Genomic DNA, 25,438 nt, shown 5'->3' with positions numbered 1-25,438 from the left:
ATAAGTGCCATATCGACCCCCTCACCTGGGGGACAATTACTCCACACCGTAACGCTTGGAGCAGCACCACATGAGAAGGTGTCAATACTTTCGAGTTAGCGCGACTGAAAACCGAGACAGACAAGCGCCAACACCGGAAAGACACTGCCGCTGCCCCTCCTGCACTAGATGTAGCCCTCCACATGTGCAAAATCTAGAAACGGAACTACCGGTCCCGTATCGGCCTCTTTAATCACCTCAAAACTCACCAACGAAAGTGACATCCTTATTAACTCATATCATTGAATCATTGCTGGATAATCGTCATACTTGATTCCAAGTGACAGCAAAGTAGTAGTAATAGTAACAATGTGTCGGTGAATATCTGATGTCACCCAAGGTTTCTTCTCATCCCTTACGGCATAAATTGTAAATATTCCGTGTGTTCACCGGCGTTCACCAAGCGAGTGGTGACCTGGCGGTGCTGGGTCGGTGCTGGGATAATGAGGAGGCTTGGAGCCAAGGTCAGTGTCGATAGGCCTACTCTGACAGGGGTGGTCTCGAGACTTTCGCCCCCATGGGGCCGAGAGTGCTGCCCACGCGGTCGCCTCCCCACCACAGTAACGGACACTTAATGTACAGTAGGGTCTCGACGAACCAAGTGAGTATATATAACTGATATTACACCAGTGAGACCATATATATAGTGGTTATTTGTGCCAAGGAAATATAAACAAGTGCTTGGTGGGACAAACTCTTGTCCATAGTGTATCATTCTGATGTATGGATGGTCACCATTAGGGGGGGGGTAGCCTACACACCCACGCGCGCACGTATGCCCTTACTACCTGGACAAAGCAGTCCAGCCTGTCACCTCTCCATCCTTCCCTCATAAGAACCAGTATTATCTTGTGCCTGGGACCAAATCATATGTTCGGAGGCGGACGTAACTGCCGCCCAAGGTGCAGATCATTATGCCTGGTGACAGACATTGTTGTGTCTGTTCTAACCAGTTCCAAAAATGCACTCGCTGTGTTTGTGTGAGAAACAACCGACCATGTGTGTCTTGCATAAAGGGAAACAATTGCCGCAACCCTTATAACCTTCATGGCAGGGAGCTGTCACAGGAGGCCACATTGGATATCGCCGGGACCCAGCAGCCCGCTGATATCCTAAACGATAGCAGTGAGCCCACTCAACCTGAAAATGTAGTACCAATAAACGCTGCTCCAATAGTAGCTGATGTCCACGAGGTGAATGAGAGACAGCCACCACAGTGGAATGGCATGTCGATGGAAAATGCAGACATATGGATTAAAAAAACATACTCAGAAATTGTCAGGTGGTCGCCAGCAAACCTGTTTGAACCACCTAAGTGTGTGGCCACCAAAGAAATGATACGGGAGATGATTAGTCTCATAACTGAGTACACTTAAGACCGCCTCCTTGCCCCGTTAGCTCTTCATATACTGGCAATAATACCACATCTATTCTGTCAGAGGACACACACAAAGACTAAGCACAAAGAAAATGCGGCAGCAATGAAGAGAAGACTGACATTGTGGCAGAAGGGGGCCCTTGATGATCTCCTATGTGAAGCAAGAGCACTGCAGGAGAGACTAAAATCTGCAGGAGACGGAAAGCAAAACACTGATGATGCTGCAAGGAAGTTTGGTAATAAAATGCGTGTGGGAAAAGTGTCTTTGGCGGTAAGATCTCTCACAGAGGAATCCACCGGTGGGGTCCTGCCAATAAACAGAGAGACATTAAAACAACTGAAAGAAAAACATCCCTCTGCAAGTGATGACGAAGGCATCAGGTTTCAGGGTGCCTATATCCCACCAAATGCTGTCCTGTTCGAGAAGATAACAGGAGGGATGGTGTGGAAAAAGGCACTGAAGACTCAGGGAGGTGCCGGCCCTTCAGGTCTGGATGCAAACGGATGGAGAGTCATCCTCAGCACTAACAAGTTTGGCCCCGCAGCAAGTGATCTCTGCACGGCCATTGCCGTCCTTGCAAGAAAGCTGGCATCCTCATGCTGCCATCACCTTCATGCTCTGACGGCCTGCCGCCTCATTCCCCTGGATAAGAATCCAGGATGTAGGCCAATAGGAGTGGGGGAAGTGCTGAGGCGAATCATCGGAAAATGCATAATGGAGGTGGTAAAGGACGATGTCAGGGCAGCAGCAGGGAACCTGCAAGTTTGTGCTGGCCAACAAGCTGGAGGGGAAGCTGCCATTCACGCCATGAGAACGATATTTGAGCAACGTGATTGTGAGGCCGTTCTCCTGGTCGACGCTTCAAACGCATTCAACATATTTAACCGCAAGGCCGCACTGCACAACATCAAGATCAAGTGTCCAAGCTTTGCAATGTACGTTGAAAACTCATATAGGAATCCATCAGACCTCAATATAGTAAACAACAAGGCCCTAAGAAGTGATACCATCTTACAGTCAACCAAGGGAACAACACAGGGGGACCCTGTTGCAATGGCTATGTATGCAATAGGCCTATCAGTGCTCCAACAAGAAATAAAATTTGAAACAACTGGGGTCAAACAAGTGGCGTATGCTGACGACCTTACAGGAGCAGGAAAAGTGGAGGACATCAAAAAGTGGTGGGACTTGGCAACATCGCGAGGTCCACAAATAGGGTACCACCCAAACGCCAGCAAGTCCTTCCTCATCGTGAAGCCAGAACATTATCAACGGGCAAAGGAGGTTTTTGGCAGAAGCGAAGTCAAAATAACTAAGGACGGCCAAAGACATCTAGGCGCAGTAATTGGCACTACGGACTTCAAGACCGAGTACGTAGCGGGAAAGGTGAATGAGTGGGTTAGTGAAATCCAAGCTCTGTCTGAGATTGCTAACACAGAGCCACATGCGGCTTTCGCTGCATTCACCCATGGAGTCAAGCATCGTTGGAACTACCTGATGCGTATTATCCCTGGTATCGGACCCCTCCTCCACCCTCTGGAAGAAGCTATCAGTATCAAGTTCATTCCCAAATTAGTGAAACACACTCACTTAACCCCAGCAGAAAGAGAACTTCTTGCACTTCCATCAAGACTGGGAGGGATGGGACTAACCAATCCAGAGGAGATTGCAGCCACCGAACATCAAAATTCACTTAAGCTCACGGCAGCCCTCACGGACCACATAATAGCCCAGAACGTAACAGGGGAGGTCGTGACCGGTGAAGTAAACGAGATTCGTAGGTCCATTACGACAGATCGACAGGAATGCCAAAATGATAAGTTGCAGCAAGTGTTGCTGCAGGTTCCAGAAAATTTGAAAAAAAAGTAGCTATAGCGCAGGAGGTGGGCGCCTCGAACTGGTTAACTACGTTACCGATAAGGGCAAATGGTTTCAGTCTTAACAAACAAGAATTTACAGATGCCATTGCTCTAAGGTAAGGTCGGCCAGTAGAAGGTTTGCCCTCCCAATGTGTGTGTGGCTCTTCCTATGACGGCGATCACGCCATGGTGTGCAAGAAAGGGGGCTTCATATGCATGAGGCATGATGAAGTAAGGGACCTTACAGCAAATATGTTGAAGGAAATCTGCCGGGATGTCATGGTAGAACCGACCCTCCTTCCATTGGATGGTGAGATCCTCCAACATAGGACTTCAAACACATCTAACGAAGCCCGTGTTGACGTCAGTGCTCGAGGATTCTGGACGCGAGGACAGCGAGCTTTCTTCGACATCAGGATTTTTGATCCCATGGCCGCATGTCACCGTAACCTAGCTCTCGATGCTGCACATAGGAGGAACGAGAACGACAAGATAAGGGCATATGGGGAGAGAATCCAAAACGTTGACCAAGGCAGCTTCACTCCCCTAGTGTTCACAACCTCTGGTGGGATGGGACCAAGTGCAAGATGTTTCTACGCCAGACTCGCGGAGGTGATCTCCGAACAGAAGCAGCAGCCCAGAAGTTTCGTTACAGCCTGGATGAGATGTCGACTGTCTTTCTCTCTCCTTCGGTCGGCTTTGCTCTGCCTCAGGGGAACGAGAGCTTCTGCCCCAATTCCGACAACTGCTGCAGATATCGACTATGAGGCTACAGTCACTGAATGCCGCATAGATCTGCGGCTCAACTAATTTAACACAGATAGGATAGCTTCTTATGTATTAGGATATTTAATATTAAGGTAAATAAATGGTGGCGAAGGTGTGGCTATTGGAGGAGGCTGGAGGCCATTTAAAAAAAAAAAAAAGTAGTAGTAGTAGTAGTGTGTGTGTGTGTGCCTATTGGGATGAAAGAGCATTTCATGACGATCAGTGTCCCACTAAATCACTCATGTCATGCCTTCATCATCAGTGCATACGTCCCATCACTATCGATGCAGAGGATGACATCAAGGTGGCCTTTTACGCCTAAATCAACAAAGTGCTAACGTCTATCCCAAGAGAAGATAAGGTTGTGCCCCGAGGTGACTTCAATGCCAGAGTTGCCAGAGATGCTGACATTTGGCAGGGAACCATAGGGAGAAATGGACTAGGCAAGTGTAATCCCAATGGCCTACTCCTCACAAGTGAGCTGCATACAACCTCACTATCGCCAATACCTTGTTTGGGCAGGCCGACAAGTTCAAGAGTTCGTGGCAACACCCATGATCCAAACACTGGCATCTCATTGACTACATCATTGTCAGAGAAAGAGATCGCCGAGATGTCCTCATCATCCATGACATGCATGGCTTAGACAACTACGACACTGATCCATCAGCTCGTTGGAGCCAAGCTCTCATTTCACGTTGCCCCAAAACGGCGAAGGCAGCAAGCCTTCAGAAGAGGCTTTAATGCTAAACTCGAATATACAGTCGGCTGATAAACAACCTGACAACAAACAACCCAAATTCCAGTGCCGAATGAGATTATTCTCGACACTGTCATGACAAAAACCTGCAGTGAGACCCTCGGCCAGATCGAAATAATACACTAGCACTGGTTTTATGCAAATAACCCAGCAATCAAAATACTCGTCGATGATAAATGTGCTGCATTAGCAGATTGGCGGAACAACCCTCAGTTCCTTTTGCAGGAACTTCGTAATCTAATTATAAACTGGTTTAAAAATAAAGCATGCAAAACATAAATATTTGCAGACCAGCACAAGATGCGAGAATTTTTTAATTCCACTAAAACTTTTTATGGGACAATCAATCGTGAATCAGCCCTCTCCATTCATCCGACGGTAGCTTCATAATTAAAGACGATGAAGATGCCACCCTCAGTGCTGGAAAGAGCACTACCATTCACTGCTCAATCTAAACACCGATGTGGATGTTCTGACTACCCACAGGTTGCTCAGCATCCAGAACGGACCCACCAAGCATATGAAAATTAAGAAAGCCCCAGGGACTGTTGGAATCCCAGCCAAGGTGTAAAAAGCAGGAGGACCTCTGCTTTCCAGCCGTCTCCACTCTCTTCTGGAAATTATATGGGAAAGGAGGTAATCCCTCAAGCTCTTAAAGACGCCTCGGTCGTCAATATTTATATGAACAAGGGAGGCCGGTCAGACTGTGGCAACTACCTCGGAATCTCACTGCTGTCTGTAGCTGGCAAGACTGTCGCCCGAGTCCTACTAAACAGACTTCTTCCTGAGGCGGAAAACTTCTTCCCAGAATCTCACAGTGGATTTAGACCATCACTTGGCACCACTAACTTGATCTTAACTGCCAGTCATATACATGAAAAATGCAGAGTACAGCGTCGTGACCTGTACACGAAACGATACGTATACACTGTGATATGTCGGGAAGGTTGGTGAGTGTATCCTCATAACCCCCCCCCCTCCACTAGGTGTTGCCATATGGCTGACAATCAGGGCTGCCAACATACGGCTGAAACAACTCGCCTTTCCCAATACCTATCGTCACTGGTCTCAAATTGTTCACACTACATTATGCACCGATACTTTTTGTTGCGAGTGTACATGGCCTTCGACTCGGTCAACAGTGAAGCCCTCTGGTGGATCCTCAGCTGTTTTGACTACCCACCAAAATTCATCGCAATTGTGAAGCAACTTCACGATGGTATGAGCGGCAGTGTCCTGCACAACGGCACTCATTCTGAGTTCTTCCCCTTCCAAACGGGGTTAAATAAGGGTGTGTCCTAGCACCACATATCTTTTCCATTTTCTTGGCTGCCTTTCTTACTCGTGCCAGCGCCAATTCAGCTGGTGGGGTGAACATCGAGTATCGGATGAAGGGTCTCCTTAACATAAGATGACTCCAGACAAGAACGAAGGTCTCTGCAGCTTCCATTACTGAATTTCAGTAAGCAGACGACCTTACCCTTGTCCTCTAGGAGACCCTGAACACCTGCGCAGATGCGTATGCACAATTCGGCCTTGAGGTGAATGTACGTAAGACTCGTTTTCTCTTTCAGTCTTCCACTGGTTGAGCCACACCTCCACCATCCATCCACCTTAACGGTACTTCCCTCTCTAATGTTACCCACTTTCGGTATCTCGGTTCCCACCTGTACACCACCGCATCTCAAGCCTTTGGCAGACTCCGAAACCGTGTCCTCAACTGTAGGGGGCTTAAAATTCTACAAAGTTACATGTATATCAAGCAGTGGTCCTTCACACCCTTCTATATGGCAGTGTGACATTTGTCACACACAGAGGCACCTCAAGGCACTTGAAAACTTTCACCTTCATAGTCTACTTTCCATCCTCTGAACTCGCTGGGAAGACAAGAGAACAAATGCCAGTATTCTTGCTGACATCAACTGTAGAAGCATCGGGGCTACCATTATATATGAACAGAACAACTGCACTGGACTGGCCAAGTTACCTGCATGGCCGACAATAGTCTGCCAAAGCAGCTATTTTACTGTCACTTAACGCAGTTCTCCGCAACCTTTTTTACTTCACGGCACATCATTTAATTTGTTCATCTCTTGCGCACACTAAATTAATATTTACCATGATAAGTGTAAGGAAAGTATATAGTTACTTTTGGGGGGCGAACAAATGAAGGAAGGAAAAATCATAGTAGCACTAAAACACACCGGCAGCCTGTGCTCCTACTTGTGCAAGACTTTTTCAGGGCGCATTACGCTGCATGACTGACGCATTCGCTACAAAACGTTTTACCCATGTCCGAATGACACAGGCCCTGGCGACGGTTTCGTAAGTATTGCATGAATATATGAAAATGATAGTAAACTTTAATGAATGTGTCCGTTTATTTACTTTCAATACCAAAATATATTTCTTATTTTTATTTATATAATATCAGTTTCCCACAATTGTTATTTTTGTTTTCGAGTGAGGAACGGGAATGTACTGCGGCACACCAGAAACCTTCTGGTGGCACATCAGTGTACCGCTGCATACTGGTTGCTGAGTACTGACCTAACGAATAGTAAACGTAACGCTAGCAGGCAAGAAAAAAGGTATATGGATAGTCAAGACATACCTGAAAAAGTTCCAAATCGACCCTTTCACATGGGAGACGATTACTCCACACCGTAATGCTTGCCGGTCCCGTATCGGCCTCTTTAGTCACCTGAGAATTCACCTACCTAGGTGACATCTTTAATAATTCATATCATTGTGTCATAGCTGGATGATCGTCAAACTCGATTCCTAGTGACAGCAAAGTAGTAAGTAGTAGTAGTGTGTGTGTGTGTGTGTGTGTGTGTGTGTGTGTGTTGTTAGTGTGCGGGTTGATAGTGTGTGTGTGTTGTTAGTGTGCGAGTTGTTAGTTTGTGTGTGTGTGCGATTTGTTAGTGTGTATGTGTGTGTGTGTGTGTGCATGTGTGTGTGTGTTTTGTTAGTGCGATTTGTTAGTTTGTGTGTGTGTGTGTGTGTGTGTCGTTAGTGTGATTTGTTAGTGTGTGTGTGTGTGTGTGTTGTTAGTGTGCGAGTTGTTAGTTGTGTGTGTATGTGTGTGTGTCGTTAGTGTGATTGTGTGTGTGTGTGTGTGTGTGTGTGTGTGTATGTATGTGTGTGTTGTTAGTGTGTGTGTGTGTGTGTGTGTGTGTGTGTGTGTGTGTGTGTGTGTTGTTAGTGTGCGAATTGTTAATGTGTGTGTGTGTGTGTGTTTTGTCAGTCAGTTGTTGTGCGAGTTGTTAGTATATGTGTTGTTAGTGTGTGTTAGTGTGTGTGTGTGTGTGTGTGTGTGTGTGTGTGTGTGTGCCTCAAGATAAGGTTGTGCTCCTAGGTGACTTCAATGACAGAGTTGGCAAAGAGGGTGACATTTGGCAGGGAATTATAGGAAGAAATGGACTAGGCAAGTGTAATCCCAACGGCATACTCCTCCTCAGCAAGTGAGCTGCCTTGTTTAGGCAGGCCAACAAGTTCGTTGCAACACCCACAGTCCAAACACTGGCATCTCATTGACTTCATTATTGTCAGAGAACGAGATCGCCAAGATGTCCTCTTCACCCGAGACATACATGGTTCCGACCTCTGCAACACTTATCATCAGCTCGTTAGATCCAAGCTCTCACTTCATGTCGCCCCAAAACGACGAAGACAACAAGCCTCCAGAAGAGGTTCTAACACAAAGCGTCTGAAGGATCCAGCTGTAGCACATGCTTTCAGAGAGCAGTTCGACCATGGGCTGATAAACAACCGAATAACAAACAACCCAAATCCCAGTGCCGAATGGGGTATTCTCGACACTGTCGTGACAAAAACCTGCAAAAAGACTTGGTCATATCGAAAGAATACACCAGGACTGGTTTAATGAAACAACCCTCAGTCTCGAACCAAAGCTGATACCTTCTACAAGGAGAAAGCAACGGCCCAGCATGAACTTCACAATCTAAAGAACGACTGGTTTATAAGTAATGCATGTGAAATGCAAAAACTTGCAGATCAACATAATATGCATGAATATTTTAATTCCACTAAAACATTTTATGGGCCAATCACTCATGGCACAGCCCCCCTTCACTCATCCGACGGTAACTCCCTAATGAAAGACGAAGAAGGCATCCTCCAGCCCTGGAAAGAGCACTACCAATCGCTGCTCAATCGAAACACAGATGTGGATGTCCTGATTATCCAGCAGGTACCTCAGCATCCAGAACTGACCCACCTCAGCTATCGTTCATCCTTGGATGAGGTAGCTATTACCGTAAAACAAATGAAAAAAAAAAGCCTCAGGGCCTGAGGGATTCCCAGCCGAGGTGTATAAAGCAGGAGGACTTTTGCTTACCAACCGTCTTCCACTCTCTCATAGAGAATATATGGGAAAAGGAGGAAATCCCCCAAGTTCATAAAGACGTCTCCATCGTCAATACTTATAAGAACAAGGGAGACCGGTCAGACTATGGCAATTACCACGGGATCCCGCTGCTGTCTGTAGCTGGCAAGGTTATCGCCCGAGTCCTCCTATAAAGACTTCTTTTTGAGGCGAAAAACTTCCTCCCAGAATCTCAATTTGGCTTTAGACCATCATGTAGCATCTGACATGATCTTCGCTGCCCACCAGATACAGGAAAAGCGCAGAGAACAGCATCGTGACATGTACATGGCTGTAGTAGGTAGTAGGCAGCTATCAAACAGGGAGGTACTACTGCCTGGGAAGATATTGGAAGCATAATGTGTTATCTAATGGTAGTCCCTGCTGCTATATGGCATAAAAAAATTGTGACCAAGTCCCAGGTTGCTGATCTGACTTTCTGGCTCATTTACAGACAATTACAGGGTCTCAATTGTTTCTACTGTATTACTTTAACATCACAACATACATATATTATTTCTCACTCTTGATATTTTTATTTTTTTATTTGTGGCTCATTATTATTGTTATTTATAATTTTTATTATTATAAATATTTTCTTTTATTATAATTGTTATTTATTTTTATTAATTTTATTATTATTAATATTGTTGTTTTATTATATTTTCAATCCCCAGGCCTTGATGTGGGTCATTATAAATGACCTGTGCCCGGGTGGGCTAATGCCCGTAAAAAAAAAAAGGCCTTAAACTCAGTCAACAAGGAAGTCCTCTGGTGGACCCTCAGCCATTTTGGCTGCCCACCAAAATTCATAGCAATTGTGAGGCAACTCCCTGATGACATGAACGGCAGTGTCCCACACAATGGTATCCCAGTCTGAGTTCTTACTCATTCAAACGTGGATAAAACAAGGATGTGTAAAAGCATCAACTTTCTTTTCCATTTTCTCGGCTGCCTTCCTTACTTGTGCCAGTGACAATTTAGAGGGAACAAAGATGTCGGCAGCTTCCATTACTGAACTTCAGTAAGCAGACGACCTCACCCTTGTCGCTCACAGTGAACGCGACCTAAAGGAGATCCTGAGCACCTTGTGCGCACTTCGGACTTGAGGTGAAAGTTCATAAGACTCAGATTTTGTTCAGCCTGCGCCTGGTTCAGCCTCTCCTCCCATCCTTTCAGCTTTATCGTACTTCCCTCTCTAATGTCACCCACTTTCAGTATCTCGGCTCCCACCTGTCCACCACCGCGGATATCGATGAAGAGATTCAACATCGAATCAGATGTGAAAGTGGAGCCTTTGGCAGACTCTGTACCCGTGTCTTCAGCTGTGGGAAGCTGAAATTATCTACAAAGCTGCACCTATATTGAGCACTAGTCCTCCCACCCAGTTAAATGGCAACGAGACATGGTTACTTACAGGAGGCACCTCAAGGCACTTGAAAACTTTCACCAACCCGACCTCGCTGGGTAGACAAGAGAGCAAATGCCTGTATTCTCGCCGACACCAACTGTACGAGCATCGAGCTACCATGTTACTCATATGGACGACAGTAGACTGTCAAAGCAGCTAGTTTACAGTCACCTAACGAATAGTAAACGTAACGGTGGCGGGCACCTGAATAGGTATAAAAATAGCTTTAAGACAAACTTGAAAAGTGCCAAATCGACCCCGTCACTTGGGAAACGAATAATCCATATGCACCGTAACTCTTGGAGGAGCACCACACGAGGAGGTATTAATACTTTCGAATTAGCCCGACTGCAAACCGAAACAGAGAATCATGAACGCCGGAAAGACGCTGCCGCCGCCCGTCCTGCACTAGATGTAGCCCTGTGCCGCATCGACCTCTTTAGTCACCTCAGAACTCACTAACGAAAGTGACATCCTTAATAACTCATATCATTGTATCAAAGCTGGATGATCGTTATACTTGATTCCGAGTGACAGCAAAGTAGTAGTAGTAGGTGTGTGTGTGTGTGTGTGTGTGTGTGTGTGATAAACTTGAAAAAGTGCTAAATCGACCCCCTCACCTGGGAGACGATTATTCCACGCCATATCTCATAGAAGAGCACCGCACGAGGTATTAATAATTTCAAGTCCGCCCAACTGCATACCGAGGCACATAAGCGCCAACGCCAAAAAGACGCTGCCGCCGCCTCTCCCGCACTTGATGTAGTCCTCCACACGTGCAACAACTGTGGACGACACTGCAGGTCCCGTATCGGCTTCTCTAGTCACCTCAAAACTCACCAATGGAGTACTGACCTAACGAATAATAAACGTAACGCTAGCAGGCAACTGAAAAGGTATAAGGATAGTCTTAAGACAAACCTGCAAAAGTGGCAAATCGACCCCCTCACCTGGGAGACGATTACTCCACACCGTAATGCTTGCCGGTCCTGTATTGGCCTCTTTAGTCACCTGGGAATTCACCTACCTAGGTGACTTCTTTAACAACTTTATCATTGTTTCATTGCTGGATGATCGTCATACTCGATTCCGGAGAACATCGATGTAGTAGTTGTAGTCTTTGTAGTAGTATGTGTGTATGTGTGTGTGTGTTATTAGTGTTTGTTTTGTGCCCCACAACTGGTTCTGGTAGTCTTGACTACATAACTTACCAATACCACTGTGACACTTGAACAAATGGTTCAAGTAATGTAATCGTTTATATATCTCACTAAGATAGTAGTACCATTTCTGAAGTTCTCTGGTTTGGTAATTTTATTCTCTGTAGGCTCTGAGGTTAGGGATGGAAACCACATTAAGAAAAATATCGATATATTGAGCCAAGATTATGAACAGAGACTCTGAGCCCGAACCACTTCTCGTTAGGTTTGAGGATAAGGTAGGTTCGAAGAGAAGGCCCAGCAGTGATTCACTGTTACCGAGGTGCCCAGGAGCATGGCGGCTAACGTTCATTTACTTGAAAATAACTTTTACAAAGCAAGGCACATTTTTCGAGTTGGTTCAGGCCTGAATTAATTATCGTTCATTTCTCATATTCAACGGTGGCTAACATATGGAGAGGGTTGATGCCATTCTACTGATTCAGCGAACTGGAGATGCTTATCTCTTAACCCTTATTAAATAAGCCATAAATTGGTGATGTTATGTCTGTGCCATAACGACTGCTGGGTTATCCACTGGTGATTCATCACTGTTATTCAATATGGTGATTAAGACTCACTGAGCGCCCTATGTGTGTGTGTGTGTGTGTGTTGCCCCACATCAGGCGGACATGCTTACTGAGCTTCAGCAAGACCCTAACGGCGGAATAGGCGGAAGAGGTGACTAAAAAGCGAACCCAGTGACAACGCCAGAGGATGAAGGCAATGCATGATGGGCAGGCTACTAAGGCGAACCCAACAAACTGGGGTATCGGCAGGCAATTGCAATTCTCCCTCTCCCCAATTGTTGCAACTACATGTACCACTGGGTCAGGAAAAGGGAGAGCCAAGATGTGTGGTTGTAGCCTGCGCTCCTGCCTCACCACATAAATCAACTCACGTGTAGCCTTTATCCAGCTCATCATACTGTACTTTCCATCATCACCAGAACCCCTATACCCCCCAAAAGTACTATGGCAACAAACGAGTGTCCAGATGTCTCTAGTCATAGATAAGACAAGTGATCGCGGGCACGTTCGTGCCCTTGTGAGAGTTTGAACGCTCTTGACAGCGTACAGCGAATGAGGGTGTGCCAAGTCCGTAGACTTGCATGGTTAATTAGGGTTCGCCAAGTCCGTAGACTTGCATCGTTTTCCATCGTAAATAAAATTATTAACTAATGCCTTCCTAAAGAAACCATCGACATGGGACCAGGTTTGTTCCACTCTACGAATTTTTTGCGATTTTTTCACCAAGTTTGATGAAAAACGATTGTGCTGTTTCGGCTGCCCAGAACAGACACACTCACACACACAAACAGACACACGCCTAGTCCTATGGTATATTAGATGGTCGTTTATGCAGCGGGATCTAGGTAGCAGCGCAATCCGGTCATGTTTGTGAGACTGACCAGTTCTTTCCAGTAGCCACAATGCTCACCCTAAATGGGGAGGGGACAAGAAAAGGTAACCTAAATATAGCCTGCCTATAAAAGCAACTAGACAGAGCAACAGGCCCAGTAAGATTATCCTCATGCCGTCAAAAACATAATCACAGATCAAAGCAAAAACAAATTATACAAACTCTTATGGTCGCTGCACAGAATGCCAGGACCCTTTTGGATACTGGCACAAATGAGCGTCCTGAAAGAAGTACCACCCTTGTGGCAATGGAGCTGTCTATGTAGAACGTCGACAAAGCAGCCATTAGCGAGTCTCGGCTCGCAGACGAGGGTCAACTCACAGAAAAGGGGTCTGGCTATACCTTCTTCTGGAAGGGTAAGCCTTCCTATATAGGCTAACTGAAATATCCGATCCATGCGTGGCTTAGACATCTGTGACACAGATCATCGGCTCATCAGAGCTAAACTGTACCTTCATGTTGCCCCAAAACTGCGAAGAAAACAAGCCCCTTAGAAGAAGTTTTAACATAAAGCGACTGGAGGATCATGTGGTTCCATTCTCAGTCCAGTACTGTTTTTGTTGTACATAGACGACATAGTCCACGCCAGCTCACTCATAAAATACAGCTTATTTGCAGACGATAGTAATCTCTATGCCAGCAACTCAGACCTCCATTCCTTGATGAGAACTATGAACACTGAATTAACAAAAGTCAGGAGCTGGGTAATATGTAATAAACTGACCTTAAACCTTGAGAAAACCCACTACACGATCTTTCACAGAAGGAAAAACTTACCCCCAGACGTGGACCCCCTGGTTACTACAAAAAAGAGAGTAGTACGGACAATGACCTACTGCTGTGCCCTCTTTGTTTACAAATCTATCAATCACTTGCTTGACAATAATTATTTCCAGTTCCGGAATAATCAGAGATACAACTTAAGGCACCCAGAGCTACTAAGACCACCCTTCATGCGCTCCTCTCAGTCCCAGACCTCCATAAAATATCACGGTGTGAAGGTGTGGAACAACTTACCCCCACCCATCTATTGTCTAAGTATAAATATTTCTTGTAACACCTACTATACTTACAGTACCTTTTTTTTACCATCAAAACCGTTTTATCGGAAATTATCATGTAAGTAGATAAGTAATTACCATTGCAATAAACATATTTGCCAACTAGTCTTAATCCTGACAGCTCTGTCCTCTTGTTCAACCTTATTACTGTACAACCTATGTTGTACTGCCCCCCCCCCCCTCCCATTCTACTTATGTTTCTCAATTCCACTGTAATTTATGTATAAAAAAAATATATTGAAGTGATAACCGTGGTAACATTATGAGATGTTTTTATTACCACCATGCTATTGTACTATTCCAGATGATACTAAATGTTACATAATACTTCCTTGAGATAAATGTATAGTATATATCAGGTGCCTAAAAGAGAGCTCAGGTTCTCAACTGGCTGAGCCATGTTAATATTGTTATTATTATCTACTCTGTATCTGTGTTTTTCTGGCTAAATAAACTGTTTCAATTCAATTGAATTAAAAAAGAACAGCTCGACGATGGTTTGATAAACAACCCGGCAAGAAACAACCTAAATCCGAACTCTGAATGGAGTATCTACAACGCTCTCCTCACAAAAACCTGCAGTGAGACCCTCGGTCAGATGGAAAGAAAACACTAGGATGGTTTAATGAAAATAACCAGGAAATCGACGTACTCGTCAATGGTAATTGCGCTGCCCTCACTGATTGGCAAAACAACCCTCAGTCTCGGACCAAAGATGATACCTTCCGCTAGAAGAAAGAGATGGTCCAACGCAAACATCGCAATCTAAAGAGTCAATGGTGGAAAAATGAAGTGTGCGAACACACACACACACACACACACACACACACACACACACACACACACACACACACACACACAAAGACGCAGAAAGTGAACGAACATATCTTGCTTAACCAAAACACCGTTGTGGATGTCCCGACCACCCATCAGGTCCCTCACCACCCAGAGCTGACCCAGCCACAGGGCCTGATGGAATCCTAGCCGAGGTGTATAAAGCAAGATCATAAAGACGCCTCCATCACCAATATTTATAAGAACAAGAGAAACCGGTTGACTGTGGCGGTCAGACTATGGAGTAAACCTTCCTGAATCTCAAAGTGGCTTTAGATCATCACGTAGCACTACTGACATGATATTTTTGCTCTCCAGATACCGGAAAATAGCAGAGAAGAGTGTCATGACTTGTTCATGGCCTCATCGACCTTACCAAGGTCTTCGAATGCATCAACAGGTAAGCCCTCTGGCGGACCCTCAACCATTTTGGTTACCCACGATGGCGTGAATGACAGTGTCCCGCACAATGGGAACCAGTTTGAGCTCTTCCCCATCCAAATGAGGGTAATAAAAGGATGTGCACTTGTACCAACTCTCTTTTACATTTTCTTGGTTGCCAATTTACCCGGCGGGGTGGACATCCTGTACCGGATAAAGAGACTTTTCAATGTAAGATACCTTCAGGCAGGAACAATGGTATCGGCTGATTCCATCACTGAACTCCAGCCTCGTCGCTCTCACTGAATGCAGCCTACATGAGATCCTGAATACCTATACCCTTACTGGACGGCGGGTAGCTGTCTGTCTATCGCTTCCACCACACGCATAAGCACCCAAACAGTTCAACATTCAGTTCTGATACTTCCATTTTTCAATAAGGACTGGGAAAGGATGTCATTATTTTGTTTAACAAGTTCACAAAAAATTTTACCCAATCAAGTTATACATTATTTGACATAATAGGTTATCATTATTAGACAATCATGATATATATACATGACAATACAGAAGACAGTGGAGAGCGAGTATTTATTGACTAGGGGATCGCAGAGATAATATCATCCAAGATGTTTTGTCCCTCAGAATGGGAATTAGAAAACTAAGCATAAATGTGGTGTTATGGTTCATAAGAGAATGCTTTATCACACTCCGTGATAATGGCCTTAACATAGGGTCTACCGCATGTTATTCACATTCTACTTGGTTCCTGACTGCTCAAGGAAACACAGTCTTCACAGATGCAGTTTATTAGGAGAGGTCTGTACAGTGGTGCAGCACGAAACAATCTGTCTCACATAATCACGAAACCTCGTGCTGTGTCATCTAACTACTCAGACATCCAACTTAATTCACACTGCCAGGTGTCATCACTCATGTACACGTCAATCACGCCACTAGAGGACAGCACTCGTGCACACGCTCATTCACGCCACACAGTGGTTCACTCGTTCGCGCTACATAAACACCATGCATCTCCCCCAAGACATTGGGGTCGACTTGAGGATTCATGATGTCTGGATTCATCTTTTCACCTCATCGCCGTAAGTATGAGAATCCCATCGCACCTCTAGTCGCTGTGGCGCTCCCTGCTGGCGGCCACTACAGCGTGGCGGGAGTTGCAGGCCGGGATGCTCCTCTGAACCTACGCACAGAGGTGGGCGTGGTGCAGGACTCTGGATGCTGTCTGGTTCAGGTGGGCCCTCGCCTCGGATGTAGATTCCAAGACGCTTTCTGTCATCAACGGACGATGGGGACGGAGGAACTTCCTGTTCCTCCACAGGACCGGGCCACTACCCATTTTGACTAGGTCCTGCAAGTCGACGTAGGCGCCAAGGTGCAGCCGGGGGAGCTGTCACGCCGTGGAGTCGTGCAGTGATTTCGTCTTTATTCTGAGGTGCTCAGCCCTGGAGTCACATTCATCAGCTGCGCATTGACACTGGAGTAAACGAGCGATAGTGTACAGGTACTGCCGACCTCATGGGGTGACCAAACAGCACTTGCGCTGGTGACCTCCCCACAGCGCGAGGCGTGTTCCTCAGCTCCAACAGTCTACGGGCAAATTCGTCCTCGTCTAGGTGTCCCTTCCGTGTTGTCGATATTATCAGCTTATTCACCATCTTGACTGCAGCTTCTGCGAGTCCGTTCTCCCGAGAGTTGTACGGCGAAGTCACCAGGTGCTCCAACCCTCACTGAGCCAGGAAACGGCGTAACGTACACGACATGAACTGGGGACCTGCATTGGTCCTCAGGAAGATGGGCACGCCCGTGTCTGCAAAGATAGACCACAGGGCCCTGCGAAGATGAGCTGCTGACGCTGTCTGTGGACATGATGACGCATATGCCCACCCAGACATATGGTCGACAGACACCAGATAGGTATGGCCAGCCACGTGAAAGTAACCAGCAGAAAAAGACTCGAACACTTTACATGGAGGGTCGTCGTCCTGCCACAAAGGCTCGTTTTGCTGCTTAGAGAGGAGGAAACAGCATTGTGAACAACTAGAGACGATATTCTCGATGTCCTGGTCGATCCCTGGCCAGTTGGTAGTCTGCCGAGCCCGACGTTTGACGCGCTCCACCCCTTGATGACCGTCATGCAGGTGTGACAGAGTCTCCTATCGAAGGCTGTAGGGTATAAGCAGCCTAGGCCCGTACACAACGAGGTCGTCATCGTCCAGAGCCAGTTGGCTAAGGACGGCCCAGTATGGCCGTAAGAGTGGTTCAAACTCATGGCGGTGTTCAGGGAAGCCGGTGATGATTATGTCTCTCAGCCCTCAGGGCAGCCTACTCTGCGTCCCGTATCGCAACAGCACGCACTCTCTCCAAGGTCTGGTCCTTGAGAGGTGCCAAACGACTGCCCTCCTCACAGACAGCATTGAGGGCAGACACCACAATGGCGTGGAGGGGATCCCAGTCATTGCAGTCTGATGCGCTGCAGGATCTTGAACTGGCGCACGGGACCGCGCGTCAGGAGCACAATGAGAAGTGCCTTTCTGCCAGCGCACTGTGAAGGAGTAACACAAAGTTTTTAACACATGCACTGGAGACGAGGATTCTCAATTTCGCTGAACAACTTTGTGTTGATGATTGGAATCAAGGGGCGGTGATCAACCACCAAATCAAAGTGAAAGAGGCCTGTGAGGTAGGTACCTCATTTTCTGACTAAACAGAAAACAGCAGCCGTTCCAAATCATTGACAGCATACCGTGACTACGTGTCAGTGAGGAATCTTGATCCGCACTCGAACGAGCTTCCACAAAACCGTCTCTCTGGAGGAGAACGAAGCCGAATCCATGCATCCTGGATGCCAGGACAGGTGGCATTACCAAACATCCTTTCACCTTCTCGAAGGCTACATCATGCTGTGAGGAACAGCGCAATTCATTCTGGGGCTTAACGGGGTCTCTGAGGGTCTACGAGGCATCTGCTATCGCCGAGGAGAAGCCACCCAGTTGATTTGTGAGGCCCATGAATGAACTTAGGTACGTAATGTTCTGTTGCCTAGGGAAGTCTGCGATTGCCTTGACCTTCCGAGTGTCTGCAACTGCTCGGCGGCCGCCAAGAAATGCGCAGCTTGTGGTAGCCCTCACTCCTCCTCCGACCGGGAGTGTCCCAAGTGGAGGGAGGAGTGTAGGGTGGCTAAGCTGCGAAGCAAGAAAAAACTGACCGAAGAAAAAAGAATCAAGACCCCAACAAGACCACAGAAAAGAAAAATCAAGACCCAAAGAAGACCACAGAAAAGAAGCCAGAATTAAACAAGACCGAAGAAAACGATTTTATAACATTAACATCAACACCGTTTTTAGACGTTTACGAGAATATACCAGAACAAGACCAAGAAGAAGAATGGCAATTGAAAAGTAAAAAGAACAAAAGGAAGAAGTCCAAAGAAAATGACGCGAGAAACAAACAACTTCGGCCGAAATAGCCTAAAGGCGAAGTGGCCAGTAATCCCAAAACAAGTTCAAGTTCAAGCAGTTCGTGGTACCGAACATTTAGAGGCGACAATACTGTGTATGTATAGGGTAGATTGACCATTCTATGTTACATCTCCTCCTCAAAGTCCATCATAGTCGTAGAAGGAGATGGACAGGTGATATGCATAGGGGTCATCTCACAGATGCAGTACAAAAACTATGGTGGTCAATCAGGTTGGTCCACTTCTCAGGATAAGGCATCTGTTAGGGTGTTGTGTTCTCCTGTAATGTGGTTGACCTTGATACGAAAAAGGCTGAATTAGGAGGGCCCATAGCAGAATGTGCTGATTGTTGTGCCTTGCCTTTCTGATGGAAATGAGCAGATTAGGGTCTGTAAAAACCTGAACATCATGAGTAGGATGTTGGAGATAGCATTCGAACTATTTAAGACACCAGAGCTAATCCTTCTTTTTCAACTGTACTGTAGTTATGCTGATGTGGTTTTAGTTTGTCGAAAAATGTCAAACTGGAAGAAATACCCCATCATATTCATCCATTTGTAGAAGGACGGCACCTCACCCGAGGCATCTACATGAAACGGTTTATTGAAGTCTGGAGAGTGGAGAACAGGATTACTTGCAAGTAACTTCTTTAGCTGGTTGAAGGCTTCTTGACAAGCCTGATCCCACTAGCAAGGGTCTTTCCCACTGGAAAGAGACTTCAGCAGAGCAGCTATAGAGGCGAAATTCTTGCAGTACCTTCTATAATACCCCGCCATTCCAAGGAATCTCATAAAGGACTTGCAAGTTGTGGGTACTGCAAAGTGAGGAAAGTCTCGACGTTGGCAGTTTTGGGTCGACATCGTCTTTGATCCACGATATGTACAAGATATATGATGGTGGCCTGGCCGAATTGAAACTTCGCAATGTTAATGGTCATGCCTGCCTCGTTCAAGGGTTGTAGGAGGGCTTGAAGGCAGGTGATGTGAATATCCCATATATCTGAAATAACTACCAAATTATGTGTCTGAATAAGTGCCTTCCAGACTGGCTATTTGGATGTGTATGCAACGCCAAAATGTGGCAAAAGCGTTAGCCATCCCAAAAGGCATGACCTCATACTGAAAGTGCCCAAATGGTGTACAGATAACTAATATTATCTTAGCTCTCTCTGTTTACCCAATCTGGTAGCATCCTTTCTGTTGGTCCATCTTTGTAACCTACTTTGCTTCATTTACGGTGTCAACCAGATCGTCAATTAACGGAAGAGATACGAATCTGGCAAATTTCATTATTTTAATTTACGGTAATATCTACTAAACCTAGTTCCACCTCCTTTTAGGACCAGCAGGGAAGGAGAAGCTGGAGCTGTGTACCACCAGATCTTACTCCAACAGGTAGTCAACGTCTTCCTTCATCTTGGCCTTCTTCTCTGGACTGAGTCAGTAAGGAGTCTGTCGTATAGGGTAGGATTTGGCATAAAGTTCCACATCATGGAGAAATCTACTTGAACCATCCTTGCATACACTTGGACTATCTGATTGTATTTTCAACTCTAGCAGTTATTATATTTTCTTAGGAGGTTTAATTGAAAACTTAATAACTCTAACACAGTTGACATGACAACACTCAACACAGTATAAAGCTAAGGGAGATCTAAAAAAAATCGAATGGTCTCAAAAATGGCAGTTGAACTTTAAAGTGGACAAATGTAAAATTCTTAGTCTAAGAGATGTAGACAGAGAAACCAGATATCAGATGAACAACGATGTTATAAAGAAATCCGACTGTGAGAAAGATTCAGGAGCAACGATAAGCAGGAATCTTAAACCAAATCATTAATGTGTATTTGCTCGAAACAAGGCTAACACTTGGATTACGCAGTTCAGTTCTAGTCACCGTACTACAGAATGGATATAAAATCCCTGGAAAGAATTCAGAGGTGAATGGCAAGACTAATACAGGGCATTAGGAACCTTGAGTACAAAGACAGGTTAAAGCATCTTAATTTACACTCCCTCGGGAGACGTAGAGTGAGGGGCGATATGATCGAGGTGTATAAATGGGAGTCAGGGCTAAAAAAATATATGATATAACAAAGGTACTCAAACTATCCAATCGGAAGCGAACTCGTAACAATGGTTTTAAATTAGACAAATTTAGATTTAGGCGCGAGATAGGTAAACATTGGTTTGGAAATAGAGAAGTGGATGAACAATATAAGAATGGAGGAAACTGCAGTGGGCCAATTGGCCCATACTGGGCAGTCCCATTTACACCCAACCCCTATTGCTCATATATCCATCCATCCTGTGTTTGACGCTATCCATCGTATTCGAGTCAATAATGATGTTTGGTAACTTGTTCCATTCATCCACTACTCTATTTCCAAACCAATGTTTACCTATTTTGCGCCTAAATCTAAATTTGTCTAATTTAAAACCATTGTTACGAGTTCGCTCCTGGTTGCATAGCTTGAGTACCTTTGTTATGTCCGCTTTGTTTAGCCCTGACTTCGATTTATCCCACTTTATTATATCGCCCCTCACTCTACGTCTCTCGAGGGAGTGCAAAATAAGATGCTTTAACCTGTCTCTGTACTCGAGGTTCCTAATGCCCGGGATTAGAATTGTCATTCATCTTTGTATTCTTTCTAGGGATTCTATATCCATTCTGTAATACGGTGACCAGAATTGAACTGCGCAATCCAAGTGAGGTCTCACATGCGCAAGATATAGTTTCAGGATGACCTCTCTAGTTTTGTAACTAACAGTCATTTGTATGAACCCAAGTATTTTATTAGCCTTGTTTCAAGCAAATACACATTGTTTACTCTATCAAGATTAGGAGGTCTATATATTACTCCTGAGATTAATTTTTTTCTACCATCGATTAATTATATCTAAATTGTTTCTGTATTCAGTTCAGTTTTTATTTCCTTATTTATTTCACACTTCAGATTATCCCTGACATAGATTGCTAATCCGCCTCCTTTCCTAATTTGCCTATCGGTTTGGAATAATTTGTAACCTGCAATTTGGTATTCAGTAGGTAACTCTCGTGAGTCTTAAGTTTATCCATGGTTCGGTGAATGCTTTTATATCGATTTTTTTAGGTACATACCAACGCTCTGATTTCATCAATTTTGTTTCTCATATTCCTACTGTTTGCGTAGTAGACATTTAAGTTAGTCGTGTTCTGAGTCCTCTCTAGGTTTTAATTGCAAGCCAAATTTAGGTTCGTCATCATTCCTAGCACTATTTCCCTGTAACTTTTCACTCTGTTTACCCGTTCCCACTGCAGTCTCCTCCACCTCCATGCCCATATGTTCCCCTAGCAGTTTAAAGACGTCTACACCTTTTGAACTGGGCTCTCGAGAGAGCGAGCCAGGGTTGCCACCCGATCCCCAGACAGATGCACCCCATCCCTAGCATAAAGGTCCCTTCTGCCGAACAAATTTGTCCCAGTTGTCAATGAATGGGACTGTATCGCGATCCCACTACCCTTTATACCTGGGGAGTGAAACCTACCCCAAGTTATTAACAAATAAAGGAACAAATAGGGAACACGGCAATAATTATCCCCACAAAAACCTACTCAACTAAATGTACTTGAATAAGTAAGAACAGTTGAAATAAGTAAGTCACAAAAAGGAAGATAATTAATTAATTCAATTTATGTTCTAAAGGGAGTAATGACTAGCAAACAAGAATTTAAGGGAATAAGTGATTATATATTAAAATAAGAGTGATGCCGGAAGGGTGAAAATATACCGTAAGGAGTTAGACCAAACGAATATTACTTAACATAACTATATTACATAGACATACAAAATATATATATATACAACAATCCCTACAAAATAGTTATTTCCTACCAAACAGGAGATTCCTTACCACCAGAATCCCTTTCTAGGCCTAACTAAACGTGTCACTAACACCTGATACCCCTAGGGCATTGCAGAAGACTGGACAAGGCACTAGACAAGGGTCAAGGCTAGAGAACGAATGGACACGTCTACCATATGCCACGGTTTTTCGCTACTGGGGAGGCGTGGGGCACACCGTGGAGGAGAGCGTCTCATATCACGTGATCCAGGACATTTGCTGGATAGTTTATATAATTAATTAATACTACTCTTGATTTGACTTAACAGAGTAAGACAATGATGCATATAAATAACATACATAAATATACAATTAACCTAAGTAACTATGAACAATAATAATATAATAAGTACAATTAACAAATTATTAATAGCTTGTGTGAAATGTAGGCGTGAACATATGCCTCACGCTATGTGAGTTCCCGAGCGCTCAGGCACGTGACAGACTGGTATTGACTTGCAATATCTGTCAAGACGGCCAATGACACCAACTGCCCTTGATAACCATCCATTGCCAACTCTCCTTCTAGGCAAGACATAATCTATGATAGGTATCCCTCCCTTCAACAGAATACGACCTATAGCTGTCTTGAGCTTATCAAGAAGCTCCTCACTCCTACACCGGCCAATATCATTGCCTCCTGCAGATATAGTGGGGCAGCTAAATGCAAGTTTTCAAGAGAATCATGCAAATGGTGATACAAGCACCAAATTTGGCATGGTAATTCTCTAATGGTTACTAGTCAAGTCTGCCTGATTGGCCATTTGAAAATCCAAGATGGCGGCCATTTTCAAGATGGCCGCCATATTGACCTTCAAAAGTTGATTTTTCTTATAGAAATTGATGTAGTTGGTCAATCTGACTGATCTTGGTGTCGACATGTATGTTTTCAAGCATGCTCAGATGATTTTTTTTATAGTTTTAAGTCCATTGTAACATTTTTATCCACATAAAATAACACTTTTAGCCAAAAAAAATAACAAAAAAGAACTTACTACTAAAAAAAAGTACTCACTATTAGCACTGGTTCCTGTGACTTCTCCTGACAGTACATCTTTTTGCATTTACTGCTGTTCACATATGCAGCTGCAAAGTGCTGTGCAGGAAAGTCCAGAGCGAAAGCATTTGCATCTCTGGTTCCAGTCTTTCTTACAGGAACATTTGGTCAGCTCCTGACAGCATGTCACAATCGGGGGAAGAGTCGTCCAACGTATCTGCCATGCCTCTCCCTTCTGCATCCATCCCCAGTTGACAGGACTGCTGGTTTCTGGATTGGAGATTGTTGCCTGGCCCCAGATGATACCAGCCTGGTAGGCAGCCCGCTTTGCATGTTCCTTGAGGGCTGCCTGGGTTGGTGGAATGGAGTCATATGGTCTCTGCTTGCGGGAAAAGAGATTTAGTCTTGCCTCATCTACACCAGTGGCTGCACTAGATCTGTCGTACATGAGGACAACAAATCTTTCCAGCTTCTGCAGGTCAATATCAGGAACTGTTGTTGGACATTGGCTGATTTTGGTGAATGTTTCTGAAGCTTCATCACAGACATTCCATGTCTGCCATGCAGATTTCTTTCCTTTCCCACGGAATCCAGACACAACGTCACAGCCAGTGAAAGCATGAAAGTATAGGATCCCACTAGCTTTCTTAGGCCCTATCGCAGAAACTACATCATGAACTGGAATCCATCGATGACTGGCTCCTTGGCCAAAGGCAATCCACATGTTATCAAGACCAAACTCCTGTAGTGATGGCAGTACAGATACTGCTATGACAACCACGTCAGTGTCATTGGCTTTGATAATGAGAGACTTGCTACCTTCCATTGCTGCATCCCTAGCATGAACAAATATTCGTGTGTCTGCTTCCTCACGACAGCCTGGAGCCACAGCTTCTAGGGACTTCTCTGTGTTGCTAATGGCATCTTCTCCTTTTTTCACAACCACCGTGCTTGTCGTCTGTGCTTCACACATTTTCTCCGAGAGAAAATGGAATAGTTCTGTCTTGTTTTTGTCATCTCGCAGAAAGCTTCTCCAGTTTTTGGGAGTCTTACTGGTTCCTGTAACTCTTCTCCTGATCCCCTGTCCTCGTTTCGACCTGGCTTCAGACTTCAGACTTAATTTTTTGTACACATCAAGCACTACATCCACCATAGAATTCCACTTTTGGCAGGATGTCTTCTCTGGCATAGGCATCAAAAGTCTTTGAGGTACGTGGAGGCAGGGCATTGATCAGTGCTGAGCCATCTATGATGATAACATCTCCATGTGGTTCTCTCTCTGTAGCATTCACTTGTGCTTGAAGAATTTCAGCCAGCTGTGACTTCTGACATGTATGAAGCTTGCCATTGTCACTGAGGGAGGCAGGGGCTGACTGGTTCTCATGCTTGAAGAATTCTTGCAAGTCATACTGTCTGTTCTGACTGGAGATGAAGAGTCGCGAGAACAGCTGACAGTCATCTTTCAGTAGCCTCTCTTTGGAACTGCTAACAACGTGGTCATGTTTGAAGAAGGGGGTTCTGTTTTTCTTGATTGGATGGTACAACAGACATTTACCTTCATTCTTTAGTCCCT

Source organism: Homarus americanus, unplaced genomic scaffold (genome assembly GCF_018991925.1).
Source record: "Homarus americanus isolate GMGI-L3 unplaced genomic scaffold, GMGI_Hamer_2.0 scaffold6317, whole genome shotgun sequence".
Taxonomy (NCBI): domain Eukaryota; kingdom Metazoa; phylum Arthropoda; class Malacostraca; order Decapoda; family Nephropidae; genus Homarus; species Homarus americanus.
This window is presented reverse-complemented; position numbering follows the sequence as displayed.